The sequence below is a fragment of the Triticum aestivum genome, chromosome 7D, assembly GCF_018294505.1.
Source record: "Triticum aestivum cultivar Chinese Spring chromosome 7D, IWGSC CS RefSeq v2.1, whole genome shotgun sequence".
Classification (NCBI taxonomy): domain Eukaryota; kingdom Viridiplantae; phylum Streptophyta; class Magnoliopsida; order Poales; family Poaceae; genus Triticum; species Triticum aestivum.
The window spans coordinates 158,917,971-158,925,404 of record NC_057814.1 but is presented as its reverse complement, the minus strand read 5'-3'; the positions used below and the strand labels follow the sequence as shown (position 1 = coordinate 158,925,404).

General features: G+C 38.5%; 1 long non-coding RNA gene across 1 annotated transcript; it reads left to right on the top strand.

Annotated features, from left to right (window-relative positions):
- The first annotated feature begins 293 nt into the window (after positions 1-293).
- LOC123167586 (uncharacterized) lies at positions 294-4,983 on the top strand. Its single transcript, XR_006483994.1, has 8 exons — positions 294-674; positions 762-853; positions 923-1,055; positions 1,170-1,251; positions 1,336-1,682; positions 1,756-1,813; positions 1,913-2,009; positions 2,082-4,983. It is a non-coding gene; the product is annotated as an uncharacterized lncRNA (long non-coding RNA).
- The last annotated feature ends 2,451 nt before the right edge of the window (positions 4,984-7,434 follow it).

Sequence of the window (7,434 nt, the reverse complement as noted above, 5' to 3'; positions counted from 1 at the left end):
AACTTTCTCCTGGGCGCCTACTGTATCAATCTTTCCATATCAGCGAGGAAACTTTTCCATATGGTACGTCAGTACATCGTTCGTTTGGTTTTGTTTTGTTTTGTTCCTTTGGTCCCACCGGAATGAAGGATCTGGATCAATTTTTTCCAAAGATAGTCCACCTCTCATTTTTAGTGTTTCCTACCAATTTCCTGCCAAAACGAACGCCCGCAAAATCAGCCGCCCCACCCGTTCCTCCTCCCATTTCGTTCGGGCCCCATGATCTGGTTGGAAAAAGAAACACATGTGATCGACGCCGCGGCGGCGGCCCCAGTCCTCCTCTCCCTTCCCCTTCCTCCGGATGGCAGGAGCAGCGGGGGAAAGCCACGCGAAACAGCAATGGAACGACGGCGGCAAGCAGCATGTGGCTGGATGGAAGCCGCGACAATGTGTATCTCATCACCATGTCGTCCTCAACATCAGAAATTTCCTCGCCATCACTTCTCGACTCTATCCCACACGGGATCGTTCATCTCTCACCTTTTTTCTTTCTCTCGATCGAAATCGAGATATAGAGCGGCAGGGACGACGGTGGCCACGAGCCGGATTTCCTGCGCATGGGCAACACCAGCTTCCTCATCATCAACCAGCGCTCTGACTACGCCTTCGGTCTCTTCGCCGGCCGCAAGGACAAAGTAAGCCCTAGTGCACAGTGCAGTGTCAATGATAATGTAAGAAAAATTAAGACTGGTCTCAGGTGATGTTGCGTTGTCAATCTGCAGCCTAAACTTTTAGCGGTTTCGAACAAGATCTCCTTTGCGAACCCGAAGGCCCCGGCATTCCCGCGCCTGCGCAGGGGAAACAATGGAACGAGGTGATCACTTGTACATGCGTATTCTGTTCTGTTCCATCGTGTGATTGTTGCTGGTGCTCCTGTGTGCAGATGGCCGTGACTTGGACAAGCAGGTAGAACATGGAGGAGGCGTACCCGTTCATGGAGTGCAGGATGAAGGGCGGTGAGGCCTCCAAGCGAACACCGGCCGGCACGCTCACCTTCACGTGAGGGCACCTCTGCGGTACGTACGTATGGTTCATACAGTTCAGGCTTCAGGGTTGTATCTGCTGTTAATTCATAGTGTCAAAATTATCTCAGGCTATCTAATGCTATTTTTTTACTGCAATTATCGCAGGCAACTTGGCCCGCGAATAGGGTTAAAGAGATCCGGGTTTCGTCCACACCGCGTTCCTCAAGGACATGTGGCCAAACAGATTGTAAGAGCATGGACACCGACTACAGGATCAGATTCAGAATATTTAGCTTCTGAAGTAAAAAAAAAATATTGTGTTTTTCTTCAGGTGTTCGTATCAGATTGGGCACGAGCTACATGACAGAAACATGGCGCGGGGCAAGTCCTCCAGCTTCCATGCATCACCTTACCCGGGCCAAGCATTGTTGCAGCGTCTCATCGTCTTCGGCGACATGGGAGGCGTAAAGATTTCATCAAGGTATAAAAAGGTTCAGGGGTCAGGTGTACAACGCTAATGGTGTGCTATATGGCTTGGTTGCAAGGGATAAAGGACGGGAGCAGTGAGCTCCAGGGGTTCCAGCCCGGGCCACAGGTGACCACCACTTGGTTCTATCATTAGTATGATCATCAAGGAATCAGAGTGGATGAAGTGTGTGGGTGGAGCATTATTGCCAGGTAAAACTTCTTGATTTTTGGTATATTTTCACAATATTTCAGTAGCTAACTAAACTATTGATCTTCCCATTAGCTCCAACAAGCTTACTCGGTGATTTTCAAACACCATCGGATGGCTTGCCATCTCAAAAGTACGACAGCACATTTTTCAAAGGCTTAGTTTCACCATTTGCCGGCGTTTGTTTTACAGGATAATATCACTAAGAATATTGTCGGTGTTTGTTTTACAGGACACTATGTTTGCTTGTCTGAACTTGACGCTTCTGAACCATCATGGGGTAATTGCTTGAAGTATTTTATGTTGGTGTCATATCCTACATCGTTCATGTAAGAACACTTGTGCCTTCTTATCTTTTGCATGCTTTAATATGTTGAGTACTTACCTGATTAAGTTCTTAGATAAAAAGGATCAAGCTGGATGTCAGTATTTTGGTGGCAAATGGACAATGCCGACGGGTAGGGCGGGGACGAACGACAGCCGCCATGGTTTTTCCGAGTGAGAGTGAGATATCCGCCTTCGTGCAGCCAAAGAAATCGAATCCTGGGCCGAGGTTGGCCACCGTAGCCGGCATGAAAGCTGATTGTCTTGAAGGCCGGTGATGGATCCGCCATCGCACACCGCCTCTGAACTTGGTGGAGATGCAGAAGTTGCACGATGGCGCTCTGAAGACCTCCACGCCTGTTGTCGCGAGCATAACCACGACCACTGCATCAGTAAGAAAGATACTAACTTTATACATATCGCCTAGCTTCAGAAGCATTGCCATATTTTCTTATGCGGTCAACCAAGACCACCATGAACAACCATACTACACATTACATTGTTTCAACATGTGATTCATAGATAATAACGATTTACCAGACAAGCCAGCCTTGGGTGCCGTGGCTAGATAGTTTCAGAATTCAGCCTTTCAGTTCATGCAAGCTCGAATATGCTATTTAATCAAGCTTTTGTGTACCTTCTAATAGTGACACATGTAGACGTGTGAAGTTGAGTGATACTAATACTATTTAATTTTAAATATCCAATTATAAATTTTGGTGACGCGCGATTTGGCTGGTAAGGAGACACGAAGACTGTCAAGGAAAAAAAATGAAAGAGAGTGTATTTGTCACTGTATGATGGAAACCAGATGCCACAATGCATAATTAATACTTATTTCTGAATTAAAAGAATAATTTGATCAATGTGTCTATTTTTTCTTATTCTAAGCCTTTTATTATGAGATAAACAAAGGGATATTATTTTTGCTTTTATATTATGCAAATATCAGTAAGGTTAAGAAATATCCAGAAAAATAATTAATAAGGTTATTATTATAGTTATTGTCTTTTATTATTGCCTTTTATTAATATTAGGTTTTTGCCTTTTATTAAGTAAGGAAAAATATCAGTTATAAAAAAATTGACATTGTGGTATGGTTCGGTAATACACAAAAACTAACTAAATCATGACAAATTCTCCTATTTAATAGTACGGATCTCACAATAACAATAGAGATCGTAGACGCCGTCTATTTTTTGTAGACGAAAAACTTTAACATGTCAATGTTATAAAAATAGTGTGACATTTATATTGTTTTATTGATACTCTTTTGATATGGTTTTTGAAAACAAGATACATGAGCTAGCAGCCTGTTGTGCTACACTTGGAAAGGCTCTAGGGTCCTGGAAGAATCAGGCCAGCTTGATAGTTCAACAAATGTTCATTAGTTCATTTCTAACGCAAACTTAAATTCGAGAAACTGTAATTATGTTCCATTGTTATGTTCGCACAACCATAATGTTAGCCTCTAACACGGCTTCACAAGGATCAATGTTAGATAAACTATATCTGATGGTTAAATTGATTTTCTTTGCATGGACGATTGTCAATCAATATGGTTAGCCTATTAGGTTCCTGTTTACAGTTCAAACTGATGAAATAGGCTTAAATTATTCTGTACATTTGTTTGTGAGATGATTACATATAAATGGGATGTTTATCGGCATTTTGTACCATTTTATTATCATTTTAACCATTGAATTAATTCATCAAAATAATATATTTATGTAATAAGAAAACAATATGATTCACTAATCAGAGTGTTTGAATTATTTATTGTTTTTTATTGTAGCTCCACTCTCTTCCTAATAAAGCTTCATAGAAAATTGGTTGAACTTTGGATTGCGGTAACATCAAACGTTAGTATCGGTTACTATATGAAAATCGATCACCCAATACATTGTTTTTGAGTGAGTTTAGTAGCTATATTAACTCAGGTGATAGTAAGTATATGAACCCAGATGATAGCAGAAAGAAGAGTTCAAATTGTAGCAAAAAGTAAAACTTTGATTATCTTGTTCCTACGCACATGAAGAGCATTGTCTATAGAGACATCCTTACATCATAGGTGAGAAATTTGGCACTTATACTTCCAGCAATCATACCATCTTTTTTATTATGTATAAATTTAGAATATAATTATATAATTGTATTGTTTTTTAATTATGAGAGATTTATTTTGTGCAGGTCACCTCCGTCATAGGGAGTCATTTATGTTTACCTTGCAGGTTATCATGTGTTATTGAGATAAATTGAACATGTTGTGATATAAAATAATTTTGCAATGATTTATCATTTCTTTTAAGATTTTAAATACATTTTTAATCACTAGGAAATTATTTGTGCGTTGTAACAGGATACATTATTAGAACCCTGTCATAACATTGTAATATGCTATTTTGTTTTTCATTTCATGCTCTCATGGAACGGTAGAGACCTGGCGATGCCAGTTTGGGTGGTGAGTATTGTCCGTTACTCACGTTTTTAGACCTTCCACGTGAGGTATTCATGCTAACTACATATTTTGCTTTTACAGTTTTTATTATACCTGCTCAAACATTTTCCAATGAAGCTAAAAACAACTTTCCTAATATTGTGCTAGAATTTCTTAAGCACATGAAGTAGATCTCAATAACTTGTAATAGATTTTTAGTTGGATCATCACTTTATATGTGTACGCTGTCATTTTGCCATTTTGTTATCAGTTTACATTACAAGTGAAGTGGACTTCAATTATTATGCAATTGTGACTGTGTTATATTGTCTCTACCTGTGAAATTTAACATGCATTATCTTTATATAACTTCAGCAAAATATTTTAGAAGCCCATGGAAACACACGGGCATTCTACTATTCTCACCTAAAACTTGAAAAATTCAATCACACAAAACTTAACGGAACTTCATGAGATAGGTTAGTATGATAAAGCAAATCATTCACTTTGGTACTGTCAAAGACAAGATTCTAATTGTTATCACACAATGCCTACTGTAGCATATCATTTCTACAATTGATATTGTTCAATATAAGCCATAGAAACTAGGAAACAAGCAAACTATGCATTGAAAACAGAATCTGTCAAAAACAGAATAGTCTGTAGTAATCTGAATTTTGACCATACTTCTGCAACTCTAAAAATTCTGAAAAATTAGGACAAAGTAGAGCATTTGTATATAAAATCATCTGTAAAAGTTTCAGATCAAAAGCACGTTCTAGTAAATTTTGAAAATTCGTGGAATGAGCGCAAAAGTTTCTGTTTTTGCACAGATTCAAGTGAACTATCATCCACACTATCCCAAGGGCTTTACTTGGCACTTTATTAAAACAAAAGCAATAAAACATGATTACTACAGTATCCTAATCATGTGAACACACAAAAACAGTAGGTAAAAATGTTGGGTTGTCTCCCAACAAGCGCTTTTCTTTAATGCCTTTTAAGCTAGGCATGATGATTTCAATGATGCTCACATTGAAGTAAAGAATTGAAACATGAAGAGAGCATCATGAAGCATATGACTAGCACATTTAAGTCTAACCACTTTCTATGCATAGGGATTTTGTTAGCAGATAATTTATGTGAGGAAGAATCAACTAGCATAGGAAGCAAAACAAATGCAACTTCAAAAGTTTCAACATAAAGAGAGGAAACTTGATATTAGTGAGAAGCCTACAAGCATATGTTCCTCTCTCATAATAATTTTCAGTAGCATCATGAATGAATTCAACAATATAACCATCACATAAAGCATTATTTTCATGATCCACTAGCATAGAAATTTTGTTACTCTCCACATATGCAAATTTATTCTCATGAATAGTAGTGATAGCAAACTCAACAAAATATCTATCATGGGATTGAAAATTAAAATCAAGATGACAAGCTTCATGCTTATAATTATTCTCTATAACATATACGTCATCACCATAATCATCATAGATAGGAACTTTGTTGTCATAGTCAATTGGAACCTGTTCCAAAATAGTGGAATCATCATTAAATAAAGTCATGACCTCTCCAAATCCACTTTCATCAATATATCAATATAATCATCATAAATAGGTGGCATGCTTTCATTATAACAAATTTCCACATCAAAACTTGGGGGGCAAAAACTATCATCTTCATCAAACATAGCATCCCCAAGCTTATGGCTTTGCGTATCGTTAGCATCATGGATATTCGAAGAGTTCATACCAACAACATTGCAATCATGCTCATCATTCAAATATTTTATGCCAAACATTTTATAGAATTCTTATTTTATCAATTGAGCACAATTTACCTTTCCAACATTTTCACGAAAGACATGATAAAGATGAATAATATGAGACCACCTCAATTCCATTTTTTTGTGGTTTTCTTTTTATAGACCAAACTAGTGATAAAACAAGAAACTAAAAGATTCGATTGCAAGATCTAAAGATATACCCTCAAGCACTCATCTCCCTGACAATGGCGCCAGAAAAAAGCTTGATGTCTACTACGCAACTTGTTCTTGTAGACTTGTGTTGGGACCCCAAGCGCAGAGTTTTGTAGGACAGTAGAAATTTTCCCTCAAGTGGATGACCTAAGGTTTATCAATCTGTGGGAGGCGCAGGATGAAGCCTAGGGTCCATCCTTTCGCTAGTGCAATCTCTCAACAATGCTAATATAATTGGATCATATAACCATCCCTCACGTGCGATGAAGAATCACACCAAACTTCTTATCTAGCAGAGAACATAAGAAGAAATTGTTTGTAGGGTACGAAACCACCTCAAAGCTATTCTTTCCGTTCGATCTATTCAAGAGTTCGTACTAAAATAACACAAAGCTATTCTTTCCGTTCGATCTATCCAAGAGTTCGTACTAAAATAACATCATATGATACACATCAACCAACTGTAATGTCACCTAGATACTCCAATGTCACCGCGAGTATCCGTGAGTTGATTATATGATATGCATCAAACAATTTCAGATTCACAATACTCAATCCAACACAAAGAACCTCAAAGAGTGCCCCAAAATTTCTATCGGAGAAACAAAGGCGAGAACGTGCATCAACCCCTATGCATAGATTACCCCAATGTCACCTCGGTAATCCGCGAGTTGAGTGCCATGATCCGTCTCCAACGTATCTATAATTTTTGATTGTTCCATGCTATATTATATTCTGTTTTTGGACATTAATGGGCTTTATTATACACTTTTATATTATTTTGGGACTAACCTATTAATCGGAGGCCCAACCCAGAATTGCTGTTTTTTGCCTATTTCAGAGTTTCACAGAAAAAAGAATATCAAACGGAGTCCAAACGGAATGAAACCTTCGGGAACGTGATTTTCGGAACGAACGTGATCCAGAGGACTTGGACCCTACGTCAAGACATCAACCAGGAAGGTACGAGGTAGGTGGGCGCGCCTACCCCCTAGGCGCGCCCTCC